The sequence below is a fragment of the Orcinus orca genome, chromosome 17, assembly GCF_937001465.1.
Source record: "Orcinus orca chromosome 17, mOrcOrc1.1, whole genome shotgun sequence".
Classification (NCBI taxonomy): domain Eukaryota; kingdom Metazoa; phylum Chordata; class Mammalia; order Artiodactyla; family Delphinidae; genus Orcinus; species Orcinus orca.
The window spans coordinates 75,392,541-75,413,604 of record NC_064575.1 but is presented as its reverse complement, the minus strand read 5'-3'; the positions used below and the strand labels follow the sequence as shown (position 1 = coordinate 75,413,604).

The 21,064-nt window shown below is 47.9% G+C and overlaps 2 long non-coding RNA genes across 4 annotated transcripts in view; one reads left to right on the top strand and one right to left on the bottom strand.

Annotated features, from left to right (window-relative positions):
- Positions 1 to 21,064, bottom strand: part of LOC117199656 (uncharacterized) — a 372,975-nt gene that overhangs the window by 127,028 nt on the left and 224,883 nt on the right. For all 3 annotated transcript variants that reach the window (XR_007472596.1, XR_007472597.1, XR_007472595.1), the window contains 2 exons: positions 19,013 to 19,195; positions 15,034 to 15,127 (listed from right to left, as the gene is read on the bottom strand). This is a non-coding gene — a long non-coding RNA (uncharacterized LOC117199656). The remainder of the gene's footprint in view (positions 1 to 15,033; positions 15,128 to 19,012; positions 19,196 to 21,064) is intronic.
- The window catches only part of LOC125961639 (uncharacterized), a 224,384-nt gene that overhangs the window by 99,750 nt on the left and 103,570 nt on the right, over positions 1 to 21,064 (top strand). The window lies entirely within an intron of this gene.

Below are 21,064 nucleotides of genomic sequence, written 5' to 3'. Positions count from 1 at the left end.
AGGACACAGTGAGAAAGTGGCCATCTGCAAGCCAAGGGGAGAGGCCTCGGGAGAAACCAAACCTGCTGACACCTCTCTTGGACATCTAGGCTCCAGAATTGTGAGCAAGTAAATTTCTTTTTAAGCCACTCAGTCTGTGGCATTTTGTTATGGTGGCCTAGCAAACTCATCTCACTGAAAAATAGGAAACTATTTTTTTTGCTTTACATCTCTGGTACTAACACAAATCATGGCCCCCAGAGCAAATGATCACTGAATAAAAGGGCAACAGGGCTTTTGATTTCCAACATACAGTGATGTGAATAGCTGTATTCCTTAAGATTAGGTTTGGCTGTCAAACAAGATGGAATGTATTTTTCCTTCAGGTACGTGAAGACAAGAGGGAGGGAGTCCAGGACGAGCAAAGGAGTCCTTAGTTTTTGAGATTCTTTAATATCGTTATGCTACATTCCACCTCATGTTTCAATAGAGCTGCTTACGTGTCAACCGTCACTTCTCTATTCTAGCTAGCTGAAAAAAAGAAGGGGTGCTCCCTCCTTCCCTCTTATTAAGAAATCTTCAAAACACACATTCAGGACACTTGTGCTTCTGTTCCATTGATGAGAAACTAGTCACATGGCCATACCTAGTAGCAAGGGAGGCTGGGAAATTTCGTCTTTATTTTGGGCAGCCAGGTGCCCAGCTAAAACCCAGGGATTCTATTATTAAGATGAAAGGAAAATGTAACCCTTCCAGGTACTCTTCCATGAGTTCTCCCAGTAGAGTGTTGTAACCAGCTGTCTCTGGCACAGCAGCCCAACCAACCTTCCCGAGGGGCCTCTCTACACAGCATCCCAGGGAGCTGGCTGGAAACCACTGGTCTAGACAAGCAAAGTGAGAATTTCCTCTGCAAATGAGATGTGCCACCTCCAGAGGTCCTCACTGGGAGCCAGTGGCAGGAAGGAGGAAACTGGAATAAAAACGGTCTTTGCAGCCTTCCTGAGGGGATGCACAAAAAAAATGTATGTGAAGGAGGGGGAACACTGAGAACAAGCCTCTCTTGCACCAGAGATGAGGTGTGATGGGACCTGTCCTGGGGCCAATGGACCACATCACCAGCCAGGATGCAAAAGAGGGAAGAGATGCTGAGGGAGGTGGGCGGAAGCCCTCTCCAGCTCTGGACATCTCCCCTGAGAGACCTGCCAGCCTTCTTAAGCGTGTCTAGGTGCCGGCCATCAGGAGGCAGCATGGCTGTATCTCTGCAGGCCCCACGGGGGCTCGGCTGTGACAGCTCTTGGAACATCAGCTGTGGAGGGCCTGGAAGGCACGCCTCCTCGAGCTTGGATGTGAAGCTGTCGGTGCCACCGGGGAACCACTATGAAAGCACTCCCGCCCGGGCAGCTGACGACACTGCACAGAAACAGCAGAGCACACTTCTAACAGGTGAGGTTAAACACAGCATCCAACTAGGACAGCCCAGGGTGGGAATGGGTTTGAGATGAGGTGCAAAGAGCTCTGAGCCTGGGGGACCTGACTTGTTTCAAGTTCTTGTCCGCCACTTTCTAGCTGGGTGACCTTGGGCAGGTCACCTCCCCTTGCTGAAGCTCAGTCTCCCAAACTAAAAGTGACAAGACTGAATCGCATCACGCCTGGGGTCCCCAGTAGCTCTGGGATTCCAACTCCAGCTCCGAGTGATTCTGAGTTACAGCCACAGCCAGCCAACTGGGAAGGAATGTGGGCAGGAGGCGGGAGTGGGAGGGACACACCTGTGAGTTCTTCCTGGCATCCCCAGCTCTCCATCTTATTATATTTTTCTCTGCCCCATTTTCCAGAGTCCTTGGCCTCATATCTCCTTCAATGCTCCAAAATAAAGCCTGTCTTCTTGCATTCCCAAGTCCCAGAGGCTTCAACTCTTCCGTCCCCAACCAGAGAGATCAATCTCCACACAGCAGCCCGAGTGGCCTTAAAATACAAATTACCCACAGAAAATCCCTTGGTGACCGTCCACTGCTCTTACTGCAAAGCCAGTCTCCCTACTGGAACCTACGAGCCCAGCATCACCTGTCTCCTGCCGACCCCCCAGCCTCCCCACAGGCACCTTGCTCCCTCCCTGTTACCGGTGGCCACACCTGCCTTCTTCAGTTTCCCAGGATGACAAGGTGTTTCCCATCTCAGGGCCTCTGTCAGAATATCTTCCCCGTTCCCTGCAGCCGCTCCTTTAGGTCTTAGCTTAATTCTCACCTCTGCAGAGAGGGCTTCACTGAATGCCCATCTCAAGTGTGTTCCCCTTTATCATCTCTCTCAGCCCTGTGTTTACTCTTGGTGTATTTACTTATTTATTTATTTTAAAGTCTTTATCGAATTTGTTACAATATTGCTTCTGTTTTACGTTTTGGTTTGCTGGCCATGAGGTATGTGGGATCTCAGCTCCCTGACCAGGAATCAAACCTGCACCCCCTGCATTGGCAGGTGAAGTCTTAACCACTGGACCGCCAGGAAAGTCCCTCTTGGTGTATTTAAACGCGATTTAGTGATCTATTTATTTTTCATCTGTTGATCTAGTTTGGGTCTGCATTCCCGACTGGACGCACACTCCAGGGGAGCAGGGATCTGGTCCGTGACTAGGTACAATACTACCTGCTAAGTACCCAGCACTGGAGGCACTCACAGGATATTTAAATAAATGCATAGTTGCATAAATATTTAAAACGTTTAACAAAGCATTTGTAAAAGAAAGGACAGAAGAGAGGAAGGGAGGGTGGGAGGGAGGGAGGGAAAGAAGGAGGAAGGAAGGAAGGAAGGAAGGAAGGAAAGAAAGAAGGAAGGAAGGAAAATTTGAGGAATTTGCAGACTCAGCACTTAAGCCCCAGTCTTTCTACTTCAAATCCCACTTACTTTCCTTGCCTCCATATTTCCATCAATCAATGAACAAACCAGGACACACGTAACACGACGGTGGACATGGAAAACCAGAAGAAGCCATTAGCAAAGTTTTTCTGTAGAAGAATATTTAATTATAGAGAATGATACTTACGACACATTTTTAACTAAAAGCAAATTAGAAAGCTGCATGTTTTCTATGTGTATACCTACACATGGTGGGGGGAGGGAGGGAGGTCTGGGCAGATGGCAATAGAGAGAATACCCATAAGGATGTGCCCAGCTAGGAAACTAGGTGCTGCCAGCTTGCTGGTCATAAAGGAAGTCTCTCCAGAGAAGGGGTCGGTGGATGAAGGGTAGCCCTGCAGAAAACATTTTCATACTGAGCACCTACTGTGTGCCAGGAACCGTATTATCTCTAATAAAAGACCCGACCAGGCAGTTATCATCATCACCATTTGAAAAAAGAGGGAAACGAGGTGCAGAGTGCCGAGTAACCTGCCCAAGGTCACACACCTAGAAAATGGCCTCTCTGCCTTCACTCTGCCCACAGCGATTTCCAGCAGCTGGCGTGAAGGGGCCGCCACCGGAAGGGCGGGTGTTGTCAAAGCGCTGATGGTGCGGTGGGGAGGGAACGAGGGTGATTTGAGAAGCTCTCTATTTCCATCGGCAGCTCTTTTTCCATTCTCACCTCCTTCTGTGCCATGCGCCAAGCCTGTTGATCACAGAGGCACCACCCCACCTGCCCAGTTTTGAAAGTGCACTGTTCCCCGGTTTCCAAAGCTTCCAGCGCCGTTCCTTGTGATGCTCTAAATCCAGAGGCTTCTCCGCCTCTTCCCAGGATGGGAGGGTCTCAGTCGCAGCCCTGGTACTACCGAGGGGCCAAGGCTGAGGAGTCGACCACACCCCACCACCTCCACCCTTATCCTCTGTTTGGGGTGAGGGATCTGGGAGCCTGTTGTGCTGTCCTTGTGGAGGAAAAGGAAGAAAAAGATCTGCTGACTATGAAAAGGTAGCAGAACAAGGGTGCAGCCAGCATGGCTCAGCTGGCACAGTGGACAGGAATCCTTTCCAGTGAAAACTGCAGAGCGCTTGATAAATGCCACTCAATCCAGGAAGATCCCTGTCACCACTTCACAAAACCAAGGTCCCGAGAGGCTCCTAACTGTGGGTCCTGACTCTCAAAGGGAACGACAGACAACATGTAACCACGGATCTTTGAATCTCTCTCTCCCAAACTGACAGATACATGAGTTATTGTATTATAAAAATAGATGACTAGGTACTATGTTTTTCGGGCACCTGACACATTAGCTGATTTAATCTCCACAACCCCCCAAATTGGTAAGTATCACCTTTGCCATTTTACAGGTTGGAAAATTGAGACTAAGCGAGGCTAACTACAGTGTCCTAGGTCATTCCATTCATAACAATGGAAGAGTGAATCAGAGACTTAGCATCCTTATGTATATTATATATGTAATATTACATGTTATGCCACCAAGGAACCGTAAGTGTAGAGCGGCTGCTCTGTACTGAGCTGAGTCCACAGCCAGGGTTAAACCCAGGCTGTTTCGTGCCACAGCCTTTATCCTTCAACACCTCCACGTGCTTACGATACTCCTCTAGTGTCTGAGAAGCACCCTTGGGGGACAGAGTTAGTAGGAGAGAGAGATGGAGGAAAAACGTCTGTCGGAGGCACACCAGAGTCCCTGTTACCTCCCCAGATGAGAAGACAAAGTGCCTGCAGGGGGAGGGGTGGGTGAGTGAGCCTGCCGTGTGACACGGGGACTGGAAGATGATTCTGAGTAAAGGTCAAGTTTTTCCAGAGCGAGAAAGCAGGCTGAAGGGTAGTGGCTCTCTCCACAGCAGCACCGGCTTAGCAGGCTGCCAAGGTGAGCGCTGAACTTGGCCTGGGATACGGAGTTGTATAATCATCTCAGCCCTACCGGGTCACTCCAGAACACCAGGGCAACCTTCGTACCAGAAAACAGGCTCATGAACGCCTGCCACCTGGGACGGTTAGAGGAGTAAACAGAGGAGTCATCGCACACCAGGAACCCCCTAACACCATCCCTGTCCTGCTGGGCTGATAATAGTCATGTACCAACATTGAATCACGCACATACAAGTCAGGCATTTGGTCTCAGAAGCTTTACGCGCACTATCTCTTAAATCATCCAGAAAAGTCCCTGAAGCAGGTGCTAAAATCATCCCATTTTACACAGGAGGAGCCTGAAGGTCGAGAACTTGCCTCGGATCGTTGAGCTAATCCGTAGTGGAGCTGGGATTTGAACCCAGGGAACCAGATTCCAAGAGGTGCAGCCATGGCCTCTGTGCTGAAGTGGGGCAGCTGGGCATGTGGCAACGGGCAAAAAGATCTCAGATCCCGGGATTCTGTGGAATCAGATCTTAGCTCTACCACTTCTAGCTGGAGCTGAGTGACCTCGGATTAACTATGTTCAGTGTCTGTCGTCCCATGGGTAGAATGCGAATCCTGGCTCCTCGGGTGGGGTATATAAGCAAAGTGGCTGCTGGTAGTTCCTTCGTAACTGGTGCCTGGTCTCATGGGGGCACATAGCCTCTGCCACCTCCCAGAGTAGAGCGTGGATGTTCTCTGAACCTCAGGCTTCTCTTCAGCCCCCATAAGGAATCACCCCACTCTCCTGGGCTGCACTCTGTTCAGTGAACTCCCAACTAGAGCTGCAACAAATGACCCCAAAGGCCACCCCCAAAACATGTTGTCTGATCAGCCAGCCCCAGGCCTTCCTCCCTCTCCTTCAAAGTCAGCCTTTAATCCCACCCACCCTCTTGCCAGTTTGATTATCCCCCTTCCACCCAGGGAACAACCAAGGAAATTTAAAAGGTAGAAAATTCAGCTGAGCCAATGTGGCTAATTTCTAGACGTTTGGGCACACAGTCTGGTGAGAAGAGAAATAGAAACCCTGAGTTCACCAAAGGCAGACGAAGACAGTCTTCTGTGGAGTTGCCCAAAACTATCTGAAAGCAAAACCTCCCATCGGGCCTGCCTTGGAGGTAATCGATTCCACAAACATAGAATTACCAACCTCAGGAAAGACCCTGTTTCCTTGTCAGCAAATCATGCTGCCACTCCTCCATTACCGTCCAGGTCCCCCTCTCCCGGGGAGGGGAAGCGGGGGGCTTGGTCCATGCATAGAACTGTGTTTCAACAGAATTGCTCTCCTTTGTAGTCCTGACTGTTCTATTATATGCATTTTGAAAGCATTATTCTAAAAGGGCGTCCATAGCTTCCCCAGTTAGTCAAAAGGGGGTCCATGGCACCAAAAAGAAAAAAAAAAAAATCCCAAAGCTCTCTGAACCTGGCACGACCAGACCCTAGGAACTCACGAGTTCCCTGTCCTTCATGAAATAATTCCCTGAAGGTTTCTAATAGGTTTACAGATAGCACCACGTTGCCTCACCTTTCAGCATCCCTGTGGAAACCTCCTGTTTTGTCTGCAGATGTGCATAACCGAGAGACGGGGAGAAACAAAGCAAGGATGACTCTATCCTGATATATACATACATCCTTTTCCAGTGACGCCCCCTGCCCTGAGAAGCCTGATTGCACGTATTCCTCACAGCCTGCAAATTTGGGGAAGGCAGGAGCAATGCTGAATCTTATATCCCAGCACCTGAAACAGCAACTAGAAAGGGCAAGTCTCTGATAAGCGTTTGCTGAGCACATGAGAGAGACCAGCCGGGGAGAGGGAGGGTTTTACTGCACACAGTTTCTTTCCTCGAGTCCATGGGAAAATTTCCCCTCCCTCGGGCAAATCCCTAGATGTTTTCTCGCCGCCTCAGAGGTCTGTTCAGAGTTGGTCGTGGCCTTTTCTTCTCACCTGGGCCACGTGGAGGACAAGTTGGCATAGGGTCTGCCTTCTGGGGTCAGGGGCTGGCCGTGCCTTCTCACCCACACAGACGGTTCCTCTTTCCCCTCCTCTGAGCACCACACAGAGTGAAGACTGTTCTCGACCAGGCAGAGAACCGGGCTTTGCACAACTGCTATCCAGGGAAGACTCTACGCCAGACCCGGAGAGTATGCATTCTTTTCAAGCGCACGTGCAACCTTCTCCAAGACAGACCATGTGCTGGGCCATAAAATAAGTCTCAATACATTTCAGAGGACTGAAATCATACAGAACATCTCTGAGGACAGTGGGGAAAAAAATTAGAAGTTAGCAAGAGTAGATACGGAGAAAATTTGAAGGAACTCTTGGAAGGAACTCTCTCGGTGCTGGACACAGCCTAGGTCGTCTATCATTTCTGCCCCGACGTCTCTCTCCACCACGGCTATGATCCTTCGGCTGCAGCTTACTGGGAACGTCAACTGCCAGCCAAGGACACGGCTGTGGCCCCAGCCTGGCACTCGCTGCCCTCTCTGTGCAGGGAGCTGGGACGACGTGTTCATTCCGGAGCCCCCTCTGAGCCCCTCGACTTTCACCAGGTCCACACTGAGACAGGAAGGTCTCCACCGCTGCCCAAATGGGGTCCCCCCACTCTCCACTCTTAGGAGTCCCCGCCTTCTCAAGGGGCTGCCCGGGTGTGGCCCGAGAGCTTGACTTTTGCTCTATTTACTCAGAATGTTCTCTGGCAGATAGAATCCATTTTGTTTAGGGAGTTTAACTAATACGTCTTGAGGAAGAAATGAAGCAGCTCATCGGAAATGCCTGCTTTCCTTTGTCTGCCATCTTAGAGGGTTCCTCTGAGATCAGCAACGTGGTTTACCAGAAGGCGACTCAACAAGCCAAGTCATTCCAGGTAAATGGCGACTGCGGCCCTGACATCCTTTGGGCTGGGAAATAAAGTGGGATCTGAATTTCAATTAAGGGTTTACGTGAGCTTTTCAAGGCTGATGATCTGATCCATGTTTTTAGTTCATAATATAAATGGGCAATTGCGGTGCTCACAGTCCACTACCCGTAGGACCCAGAAGGTGGAGGAACCTCTTATGGGCACAAAGGAACAGGGTTTTACTGAGAAAAGGCTGCGTGCAGCATCATTTTTCTACAAATCAAGGTGAAGACCACTGAGACAAAAATGAGTGAAAAATGATGTCCTTAATGAAAGCACACCTGAAGAGGTTGGGGCACGATAAAACCTCCTCAGAACTCAGTCCGTGGGAGGTTTCCAGTGGGATTCCATTGAGAGAGGGGAGTTCAACAAGATAAGAATATAAGTTCAGTTTTGTCATATTCCAGCTGTGGAGATGCGAGCAAACGACTCCACCTCAGTTTCCTCATCTGTAAAATGGGGCTGATGGTAAAAGCACCTACTTCCCAGGCTGGTTGTGAGGACTAAGTGAGGGGATGCCTCAAGATACTTTCCAAGTGCCTCTCACGTAATAACAATACCAAGCCCTTACCATGAGACTTAACCAAACGCTCTTCATTTCAAGACAGTCCTGGGAAGTGGATACTCAGGTTATTTCCAGTTTGTAGATAAGAACATTTAAGCCTGGGAAAGCTAAGAAACATGCCCAAGAACACACGCTGTAAGTCACAGAGGTGGGATTCAAACTCAGTCTAACTCCAGAGCCTCAAAAAACTTCCAGTCTAATAGGAGTGACCAATAAAAGCCACCAACGCCAGGAGGGCCACCACGCTGCCCCAGGGACAATGCACTGGGATCCGAGGACAGTCAGGAATCACCCTGTAGGAACAAGGGTTCAGGTGCCCCATTAGGGTTGGGCCTTGAGAGGTGCTTTGGTTCTCACAGGAAGAGGAGAAGACAAGAAGAGCCTTATGGGTGGAAAACTCACAGTGGCAAAGGCAAGGTAGGTATTAAAAGGAATTCCCTGTTTGGGTCAGGCTGGAAAGACAGCTGTGCTGAGAGACCTGGGCTACCTGGAGTCTCATTTCCATGTCTTTGCAAACATTCTGATCATTACAGCACTGTGGGTAAGGGCACAGGCTCTGTGTCTGATGGACTAAGTGGACATAATAAAGCTGTGTGACCCTGAGCAAGAGACTTAACCTCTCTTGTCCTGAAGGGGGCTCACCTTTCAAATGACGGTCAACATACCAACACTCCGGGCAGCTAGACTGACTCCACGGGGCTCCCTGTGTAAAGGCTTAGCCTCAAGCCTGCTAGCGCTCTGATGCTTCTTTGCATTTCTGCTCTACTTGATGCGGCCTCGGTCTCCTCGGCCGGCCTTCCCACTGCTCAGACCTCTTCTGCTCCCTGGCTGACATCCCTTAAGAAACTACTACTGAAAGTCCTAGAAAAGAAGAGACTGCAAAATCAACGAGAAATGGGGCTTGGTCTATGACTATTGCTCGAGATGAGTTTCCACTAAAAAGAACTTATCTGCTCACAGCCAGATTTAGGGATCTGACTCATCCCTCTTAAATAACTGTGATGCAATGTTATTTGAACTGTAACCATTTGACAGCTGCCCAAGGAAGGTACTTTCTGCCTGGACCACAGGTTGTCTCTGTTAATTTTTAGAATTTAGCATATCGAATGGGAGGGCCGATGAGAAACTTTCCTACAAAGGCAGATTTGCTTTAAGCTCTCCTCTCGTTCCTTGTAAACTCAAATTCTGGTGTGTGTGTTGAGGCGGCAGTATCGTTCAGTGTCCAGGCTTAACTAAGGTGTTTGTGTTACTCACTCTTTGAATCAAAGGTCCTAAGATATACATCTTTCAAATTTCAGCATCTCCAAAGAATGTTATGTGTCCTGCAACCAACGGCATTCAGTAGGTCAAGTGGAAGCATTTGCTTCGTTCTTCTTTGTGGCACACAAATTAATCGTGAGCTGCATAATCGACAGCATCTCAGAGGTGAGGAAATACAGCATGTGCTGGGGACCACGCTAGGAGCAACCACCACATAAACATATTGTCACTCCTAACTTACATCTGAGATATCTGATGCCTAAAATATTTAAGAAAATTTTGCTTATGACCGCCTAGTACGTAGGAGAAAGAGCACGGACTTCTTGTTACTGTTGCTGAACACAAATTACTGCAAAACTTAGCCTCGTTAAAACCAATCGTTTTACGTGACTCATGAGTTTTTGATCAGGAATTTGGGAAGGACTAGGCTTTGGTTCTCACTTGGGGTCTCCCATGTCCTCGTAGTCAGATATTGGGCTCTGGTCATCTGAAAGTACAGATGGTCTGAACATCCAAAGTGACAGCTTGCATGGCTATCGGCCAACCCTGGGTGCTGGCTGGGAGCTCAGCTGAGACCACAGACCAGAGCACCTACAGGCAGCTTCTTTCGTAAGGCAGTCTCCGTGCTTCCCCAGAAGCAGTATCCAAGGAAACCTGAAGATGCTGCATGACCATTTGTGACTTGACTGCCTGAACAATTACCAAGACTAAAGGAAATGATGTAAGTCCCGGGTCTGGACTGTCATTGGTAGAGAGTAGAGGAGTGGATGAGTACGTAGACTGAAGGCAGATTCCACAGGATTTGGCAATGGACACATCTACCAATTGACCCTTAAACTACAGGAACATGATAGGTTTCCAAAAATCGCTTAGTCATTGCCTGAATTCAAATCCAGTCTCTACAGAGGGTGGCAATGTGGGTAGTAGAAAGTGGGAAAGCCCCAGGTGAAACCAGCCCCCTCACGCACTGGCCAGGGGGCTTGTCCCTCCTGGCACAAAAGGGCCTGGACTCCCGGCATCACCCCTTCCTTCCCATCCCCAGCCTCCCAACCGCCGGCAAGAAAGATGTGAGGAGATGCAAAAGAATAAGACACTGGCTGGAAAGACCCTTTCAAAAACAAGTTCAAAAATGTCTACAGCCTTCTAAAAGGGCTGTCAGGGGAGACCCACACCCATTTGCATGGGCGAGTCTGGGGTAATTTGGTCTTTTACTCCATGACCTGACTTGGTAGTCACAGCCCCTCCTTCTTTACAAGTCAGTGTTCTCTGAGGAACCTTTTCCGTCAAAAAGAAACCACCACTGTTGCTGGTTTGAGAGACACTTTAGGGGCATCTTCATGCTCCATGAGTCTTGGTGGCGACAGGGTCAGTGTTCTGCTTAAGGACCACAAGTGGCCCAATAGATCAAGGTCCAAACCCAAGACTATGATAGTGGCTATTTTTCTCTCAAAAATTTCTTTAACAAACATGTGTGTAGCCACTTACTATGTGCCAGGCAATGTTCTAACCATTTTATAAAACATTTAGGGGCTTCCCTGGTGGCGCAGTGGTTGAGAGTCCGCCTGCCGATGCAGGGGACACGGGTTCGTGCCCCGGTACGGGAAGATCCCACATGCCGCAGAGCGGCTGGGCCCGCGAGCCATGGCTGCTGAGCCTGCGCGTCTGGAGCCTGTGCTCCGCAATGGGAGAGGCCACAGCAGTGAGAGGCCCGCGTACCACAAAAGAGAAAAAAACAAACAAACATGTAGTCATTTAATGCTCCTAACTATCGTACAAGGGACGTACGGCTATTATCCTTCACCCAATACTCAGCACACGTTGAGTGAGCATTGTATAGATCAGGACGGTGAGTCACAGAGAAGCTAAGCGACTTGCCCAGGTCATACGGCTTGTTAGTGGCAGAGCTGAGATCAGAACCCAGAAACTCCGGCTCTGGAATTTAGGCTCTTCAGCACCATATGAAGCTGTCCAACACTGTGCTTTGGTGGAAATCTGCATATCTATGAGAAATGCTTTCAGCAGCAAATAAAAGACAACTCCACTTAAGAGTGGCACAAACAAGTAGGAAGCGTTTCAGTAACAAAGTCTGGAAGTAGTAGTCTTCTGTCTTGGGCTGGTGGAACCACTTAAGAATCCTGTCAAAGATCCAGACTCTATCTTTTCCCCTCCACCATTTTAGTCTGTTGACTCGTCGCCTCATGGTTGCAAGACGGCTGCTGTACCTCCAGGTATCGTGTCCAAGATCCAGGCAGGAAGAAAAGATAAGAATGAGCTCCCCCTGTGGGGGGGGCTTTGTCTTTTTATTTGGAAAGAGAACCTCTCCCTAGCATGCTTCCCCTAACAAAACTAGATAACATACCTGCCGTTACTGTATTTGGTTTTAACCAATCTTGATTCATCTCATGAGGCTGGGATTGCAGCTTCCCTGAGATCTGGGGCCTCCTTCCTCTCACCTGAACCTATCAAGGTTCTGTGCAGCAGAGAGGCAGTGGCTACAGAGGAGACAGCAGAAAGCATGGGCCACAGGTAGGTATTACTATCCCCATTTTACAGACAGACTCATTGAAGCTAGAAATCACAGGGTCAAAATCACATGGCTGGCAAAACGGCAGCCCCAGAATACTAACCCGGGTCCATCTGATTCTAAATCTCGTGCTCTTGACGATGGCCAGGTACACTGTGGAGTGGACTCAAGACTGGAGGGATGCAATTTGGCTTTCCACTAAGAGCTGTGGAGCCTTGGGAAGCCACTCAACTTCCTTCAGCCTCAATCTTCTCATCTCTAAATTGTAGCTAACAATGGTACCTAACAAGAGAGTGGCTGTGATGGTGAAATGAAATAATACACGTCAAGAGCCTGACAACACTAAGCAATCAGTAATGTTGGGTCTTTTTTATTGTTGTCACTATTATTGCTGCTGTTGTTGCTTTTGTATGCTGTGAGACTTTGTAGCCACAATGTACTCTATCCAGATGAACACACCACTTTGAGAATCTCTGGGGGACACGGTAGCGGGTGGGCTTGAAAGTGAGGAGAGGGTGCTCATTATATCAGTACGTATAGATTCCTGAGTCCTGAAACTTGTTTTGCTTGCATTTAGGGACCCAGAGTCTGGTCACTCAAAATGTTGGTCCACCAATCTACAGAGCATAAGAGTTAGCTTTTAGCATTCTTTCTGCCAAGAGTAAAATGCTGTTTGGCCAGAAGCACTTTGCTTCCCATTTTTGGACCTCCATGTTTTTATCTGTGCAGTGAGTTGGTTTTTCAAAGTGTCATGAACATTCATTGAACACCTATTGCGTGCCCTATACCATGGAGGCCTTGGAGGTGCAGTGATACCAGAGCCAGATGTTGCTGTCAGGAAACTTAGAGATTTAAAGATCTTCAAAGTTCCTTTCAGTAATAACACTCGATGACCTTAATCCGAATGACATTAATTGTTTTGAGGATTAACTGTGCTAGTGGTATTGTAACTAAAATCGCTGAACAAATGCTCAAGACATAAAGCTGTGGCAGCTTCTTACAAAGTGAAAATAGTCTTACCGTGTGATCCAGCAATCTTGCTCCTTGGTGTTTACCCAAATGAGCTGAAAACTTATGTCCACTCAAAAACCTGCACACGAATGTTTATAGCAGCTTTATTTATAATTGCCAAAACTTGGAAACAACAAAGATATCCTTCCGTAGGTGAACTGATCATTAAACTGTGGTATAGCCAGACAATGGAAATTATTCAGCACTAAGAAGAAATGAGCTATCAAGCCAAGAAAAGACATGGAGGATCTTACATGCATATTACTAAGTGAAAGAAGCCACTCAAAAAAGGCTACATGCCCTCTGATTCTAACTCTGTGACATTCTGGAGAAAGGAAAACTACAAAGAAAGCAGAAGATCAGTGGTTGCCATGGGTTTGGGAGGACGGAGGGAAAGATTGATAGGTGAAGCACAGGGCATTTTTAGGGCAGTGAAAATATTCTGTAATGGTGGACACCTAAAATTATGCATTTGTCAAAACTGTAAAGGTGGACACCTAAAATTATGCATTTGTCAAAAACCCAGAACTACACAACACAAAGCGTGAACCCCAGATGTAAACCATAGTCTTTGGTCAATCGTAGTATATCAATATTGGTTCATAAACTGTAACAAATGTACCACACTAATGCGAAACGTTAAGAATATGGGGAATGGTGTGGGGGGGTGAATATATGGGTGCTCTCTGCAGTTTCTACTCAATTTTTTGTAAACCTAAAATTTCTCTAACACATAGTCTATTTACTTAAATATAGATATAGATAGATTTTAACAACATTCATATCTTTGAACCAGTGATTTCACTTCTGAGAGTCTCTTGAGATGTACGATGTAGTAGAAGGAAGGCTTCATTTACAGAAGGGAAAAAATGAAGTAACCTATGGTTCATCACCAACAACCACATGGACAAAAGCAAATGAAAAAGAAGTAGTTGAAAAGGTTTTGAAATAACGTGAACAGTGCTTTGCCAAAAAAGGCAAATGGAAGAAAAATGCAACGCTCCTTAAGATATTAACCACTATGGAAAAATTTTGCATTAAAATAACACCAATGTTTTATAGTACACTGATAATGAAAATTTCTATGATGCTACCAAAGGTCATGACAGTACGGTTAGCTTAGCTTTTTTAGTCTTCTCCCAACTTCTTATACGATTTTGATATTATTATTATTATTTTAAAACAAAGGTCTATGAATCTGCTAACTGGGAAAGAAAAGACAAAAACAGGCGGCAAAGCCAGCCAGCTAATAACAATAGCACCACGTCCACCTCCACCACCATTTCTTAGGAGCTCACTGCATCATGGAAGCCAGGGTTCTTGGTACTTTGATCCGTTGTTAACTCATTTGGGTAACTCACTGAAAGTCACAGAGCTGCGTGGCCCTTCCGGGACATGCAACCAAAGTAGCTACCACCTGAAGCTCTGGCTTAGTCAAAAGATACTATTGAGAGCCAGAGTCAGTTGTTACCCTAGGCACACAAAGGCAGATGGGAAATAGAAGTTCAGAGGCCAAGAGAGGGGTTGAAGAACCTATTCACTCACTCACCCACCCAGAAAGCCTTTATTTACTGCTTCCTAGAGGCCGGGCACTGGGGATGCACTTCCAAATAAAAGGAAACCTCTGACCTTTAAGAGCCCGCAGTCTAGTCTCCCCACATCCCTGTATTTCCAAACTGTGATACTTCTGTTAGTGGAAAGGCACACTACCTGTATAAAAGGCTGGATGGAATAACAGGCATCAGCTGGAACTGTTTCAGCGATCCTGGGCATGCGGTCACCCTAAGTCCCCCCAACGAAGTGCAGCTCCTGGAGGGCAGGAAGCCCCCCCACAAACCACAAGATGATAACTGCCCCCCCTCACACCTCCCATGTTACCTCACTTAAGCTGAATGTGGGGGGTCAGGGAATTTATTTCTGACTCTCCCTCCCACCCTACCTCCACGACATCAAGCATTTCAGATCAAGGATCTGTGAATCATAGGTCAGGTTGACTCACTTCTTAAAGTTTCCACATTGTGAATGACAGCGTCACTGATCAGTTGAAGGAGGATCAAATCAGTGAGAGACAATGCAACCTGCTCTGCATTTATCTGCAACAATGGAAACCAGATTCACAGTATTTTATTGAAAAGGTGGGGGTGGGGGGCGGTCAGGGTCGGGGGGAGGGGGTGGGCAGCTGCTGAAAAATTTGCAGCAAGTGAGGGTTGGTAAATGGAAACCACCCATCATTCCTTTGTATTATTTCCTGTAATTTAAGATATGTACGGTATTGATGATATTCTTTCGTTGTGCTCTTTGTTTTCTTTTGGTTCACGTGGAAAATGTTTATGTTAGGCTTCAGGAAGCTCAGTTACAGATTCAGAGCCTATAAGATTATGTTCTTCCATTTAAGAAAGGGAAAGGGAAGGAAGGTAACAAGGGCTGAGCACCTACGCAGAGTTTTCTCATAGAAGACCCAGCAGTGCGGGAAGCAGAGGCTGGAGAGGTGGAAGCACCTGCCCCGGGAGCTCTCAGGAGAGCATCACAGACCGGCCTCGTTCCCATACAGACCTGCTCAATCAGGGAACGCTTAGCCCAAGGGGTGTTCAGAAACAAAAGCTCACAGTAGAGGTGCAAAACCATGTTGGGAACAGGAAAACCAAAGCCCCAGAGACCTTGTGGGCTAGGGCTCCCACGCAGCTTTCACACCCATTCACCCTGACCTTTCACCTGCAGAACCCCTGCTCTCTCCAGACTCATGTGAAATGCCAAGGGGCCAGAGCTCTCGCCCCACGTGAGAAAGCCTTCCTGGGACCCCCAGGGAAACCGACTGGGGTGTGATTCAGCCCCTGTGACCCCTGTGGTCCTGCATCTCCAAGCAGGGGAATACACGATCAACCCAGCCTTGGGGCTCAGGGGGGAAACTCTATTGATGAATCATGGCAGTGCAGAACCTTCTCTGGGCCTCCCTGGGAACCCACTGAAAGCCCTGGTGTGTGTCACCAGGGGCCAAGGCAGCTGCACGATTCTCATGTGAAACGAGACCATTTCATGGGTTTTGGTGGTCTCTTAAGATGCCTCATCAATTCATGAGATGATCTATCCGCAGGTGACAGGGCTCAGAAATGTCAGGTGAAACATTCACAAGTGAGTGTGTTTTCTTAACGTTTTTACAAAGTGGATACTTGGCTAATTTGGAATCATAATATTAATAGATGGAAACTCAGAGAAGGTTCGGGACTTGCCTAAGGACACAGAGCTGGAACTAGACAAACCTGCAGGTAGAACTCAGGGGTCCATAACCCCCTTCCCCAATACCACCCTGCCTTGCTTAGAATGAAAGGACCACACAGAGCAAAGGAAAAAATATATACATTTTAATTGGGTAATAAAGTAATAAGAAAGAATAGTAAGACCCGAAGTCAATGCGTTCCTGGCAATCATGGATTGTCCATGACATCTAAGAGCTCTGGGCCAAATCTCTATTTTAAAATGTTAAAATATATTTTAATGAAAATATAATAAAATATATTGAATTAATTCAAATGAAAATTTAAATATAGTTTTAAATATCCCCTTTCCCATTCCGACACAAAGTGGCATGTAAACTAATATATTCTGTAGGTCAATCTGGTGGTACTGTCTAAACCCTATTATTCAGACTCTAAGAGCTGAAAGAGGTTCACTGAGCCCACTGTACAGATGAGAAAAGTAAGGTATAGGGAGAGAAGATGACCTGCCCAATGAAACCCAGTCGGCTAGGGGCAGAGCTGACTCCGCCTCGAACATCACTCCCATATCCAGACCTGTGGAATTCCCAGGGCCGAGAGCACTTCCCGAGCTTCTGCAGACAAGGGCATTCAGGTGCCTCCGGCAATCCTGAGCATCTCACATGATTCCGTCCACAGGTTTGGCATAATCTCCAAGGCAGGTGGCTGATTTTCATGAAATGTATTGTAGCTACCAAAAGACAGCAGTGGACATGGTTAGTCTGTCAATGTGTACAGGAGAAGGGATCCTGAACTGTAATGAGCATGGAAGCAGCTAAACAGTGGATTCATTTGGTCCAAATAAAAGATATTATAACTACACAATGTAATAAAACTACGTAGCAGTTACAAAGGGTAAGGCAGGGGCTTCCCTGGTGGCGCAGTTGTTGAGAGTCTGCCTGCCGATGCAGGGGACACGGGTTTGTGCCCCGGTACGGGAAGATCCCACATGCTGCGGAGCGGCTGGGCCCGTGAGCCATGGCCGCTGAGCCTGCGCGTCCGGAGCCTGTTCTCCGCAACGGGAGAGGCCACAACAGTGAGAGGCCTGAGTACCGAAAAAAAAAAAGGGTAAGGCAGCTGAAATGGATAGCACTCCTTGATATATGGCTGAGTTTGAGAAGGCAAGTTGAAAAAAAATCTGTTTATCAAAAACAGTACTCTGTGTGTTTTGTGTGTGTGTGTGTGTGTGAATGCACTGGAAAGGTCTGCAAGGATGTGTTCCAAAGTGATAACCTAAGCAGAGGGGATGAGGAAACAAGACTTGGGGCCAGTGATCAAAAAGGACATTAGCCTTATTTGGAAAGATTGTTTTTCCCCAAGGTGAAAACATTCAGTTACTAGTTATATAATAAGTGATTGATTTTTTAGAAAGAGAAAAATAGAAATAGGATATTATTCATTCATCTATCTATTCACTCAAGTATCTGAGCACCAACTACGCACCAGGAATAAAACAAGATGAAAAATACAGCCCCTGCCCACAAGGAGCTTATACTCTAACGGGTGAGCGGGGAGGTTTGCTCGCTTGGTATATGCACAACCAGGTATGTTATATGTGCTCTGGTGAAAGAAGAAAACAGCACAGAGTGGGGAAAATAAAGTGATTTCCATGTTTCACGGCAGATCCAGCAGCTGAAACAGAGTCATCAGTAAATTCTGCCAAGACCCGCCATCTTGAAACAAAAGGACCACGACACCACTTTGCAAATGGACAAACCTCCGGTAATTTTAAAAGAATCTCAACTGTCTTTGACTTCGGTTAGAGTTCACAGAGGAATATGATAGTACCAGGAATAGTTTATAGGTCCCCAAAATTGAACCTTCTTCACAGAGGGAGATGGTTTTGCTGCTTTTTAAAGGCACCGACTCTTTGGCTGTGTTTATCAGTACATATGGTTTACGCTGCTAGGCTGGAGCATCCACTCATTCTCCCATCCGCCAAAATTGCTGTTTTGATTTGAAATTCCAAAAATAACTCATGAGAAGCCTGCAGTGTGAGAGGAAGATGGTTGCACACAGCTCCAGGGAGGAAAAGAGAAAGCATTTGATTTGAATTACCTAAGAGCTGAAATTGGGTGCAAATATCTCCTTGTAACAACTGCTATATAATTAGCCAACCTAATGGAATCCTTTCAAAACCAAGGCAGTTCAACAAGGAAGTTTAATTGAAAAGAAAATTTCCAGACCAACTATTCTGTCAAAACCACATTAAATGAAGATAGCTCAGCACTGACCAAATCACCAGTAAAAGGTATTATGTGTTTGGGGAGAGGGGGTGAAAGGGAGGGGTGTGCTCTCCTATATGAGGGAAATGCCGTGATGTTCTAGGCTCCCTTTTCCAGTTTCATGTGTCTTCTAGTCACCGGGCAAAAGGATTCATTTCTCTCTAGGCCAGTGTTACTGCTGGGACCATCCCCTTTGTGAAGTGTTTCCCAGTCTCCTGAAAAGAAGAAGCCAGGATAAAAATCTCGGAGATGAGGCTTCCCTGGTGGCGCAGTGGTTGAGAGTCCGCCTGCCGATGCAGGGGACACGGGTTCGTGCCCCGGTCCGGGAGGATCCCACATGCCGCGGAGCGGCTGGGCCTGTGAGCCATGGCCGCTGAGCCTGTGCGTCCGGAGCCTGTGCCCCTCAACGGGAGAGACCACAACAGTGAGGGGCCCGCGTGCCGCAAAAAAAAAAAAAAATCTCGGAGATAAAGAGGGGGAGAGAAGAGAAAATGACACTCACCATCCAAACCTGTTCATTAAGAGCAGACCCCTCCCATTCCAGGAGGACCATACTCGTCCATGGGCTCGTGGGGGACCACAGTGACAAGAAATGACCTTCACACTTGGACTTTCACCTTTGGCACTTACTAGCTGTGTAACATCTGCCAAGTTGTTTAACGTCTCTGAGTAGCAGTTTCCTCATCTAAAAAATAAAAAAAGGATTACACTTGCACACCTCAGTGGATGGTGAGGAAGACGAACTGTGACAATGTACATGAAACCGCTCCCTGGGGTCGGAGCTGGAATCTGTGCACGAGAGACCTAGCGCTCCATGGATGGGGTCTGGTACCGCGTGCTGGCGGGGTGGGAAGGGCCACCAGGTGCTTCCTTGGTACTCAGGATGGGCTGGCCACAGACCAGCAGCAGCAGCAGCGCCTGGGAGCTCATCATTAGTGCAGAATCTCAGCCCCACACGGATTCACTGACACAGAATCTGCGTTTACTAAGGGCTCCTGGAAGTTGATGTGTGGCTCAAATTTGAGGAACAATGGCCTCAGTTATCGCTCGGGTGTGTGATTCTGCACCTGGTGACCCGAATCAAGAGAAAGTGTTCTTCAGGCTGCCCTTTACGGGGGAGAAGCGGGTTCCCCAGAGGGCCACCCGTGGTGTGAACCATTTCTGGACTCTGCCCCCCCAGCCTTCCTGCCTGCAGGGGGGACATAAGGCAGAGCCCAGAGCCTCCCGAAACCAAGGCGTTCTCCACCGACCAGGCTGGACTACTCTGGGGTCCAAAGCCATGTTATCATGGATGTCCCCATGTCGTCACACATGCCCGGGGAACAGGCCCTGTGTGCCTTCGAAGAGGACAATGGCAATAGCTGGTAAGAAGCGAATGGGCGTGGAGGCCTCAGGAGGGTGGGAAAGAACGACAGACCATGGAGCAATAAGACACAGATGCGTCCAGTAAAAAAGGGAACGCTAGACACACACGGATTGTCTTGTATATGCATAGACCGTCTCTAGGACGACAGACGAGACTCTTCTGACGCTGACTGCCTCCTGCAAGGAAGACCTGTTGGCTGGGGAAGTGGAAATTGAGGGGGACATTTTACTTTCATTGCATATCTTTCTGGACCTTTTGACTTTTTTCAGTGGTGTGACTGTATGCCAAGGAAGGAAGGGAGGGAGGGGAGGAAAGAGAGAAGGAAAGAAGGAAAGTAAAGGGAGGGAGGGACGTTCAATTAAAAAAAAAAAAAAGATAGTTGAGTCACTTGTTACACAGGGTTAGGTTTAAAAGTCCTCCCAGGAAACTCAGGCCGTTAAGCCATCTTTTTGCTTAAAGCCGCACCACTTAGCCTGCGACCCTTTCTTCAGGCTGACCACACACCCAGCAAGCCTATGTCTGAAAATGCTCAGAAATGGGGAGGAATTCAGCGAGGGGACGTCCTGTGTGGCAGACCTGCTCGCCCCTGACTCCATCTCCCCAGCCCTCAGGCTTCTCTGCAGAGCGGGGTGTTCACCCTGCCTATTTGCCTCACACCAACAGACACTAGAGATACCCCACTCTCTAAAAATCCCAGCGGCTCCTGATTCCAGCTCATTTAGTTAGGCAAGGAAAAATCTCTTCCAGAAGATTCTTAAGCCCTGGTTTCCAGAGACCTCCAGTGACTAAAATGGAGTCGGGGGACATAACGCTTCTACTTTGTGTGAATGTGTACGTGCAAATTGAGATAAGAAACAAAATGTCAGGTAATGTGGAAAACCCTAATTATGGAACAAGCAGCACTGGCTGGGCTCAGTTCTTTTTGTTTGTTTGTTTGTTTTTTGCGGTACGCGGGCCTCTCACTGCTGTGGCTTCTCCCGTGGCGGAGCACAGGCTCCGGACGCGCAGGCTCAGCGGCCATGGCTCACGGGCCCAGCCGCTCTGTGGCATGTGGGATCCTCCCAGACCGGGGCGCGAACCCGCGACCCCTGTATCGGCAGGCGGACTCTCAACCACTGCGCCACCAGGGAAGACCTGCTGTGTTTTTATGGTTGGTGGCTGGAAGCTATTTCTTTACCCAAAGTATCA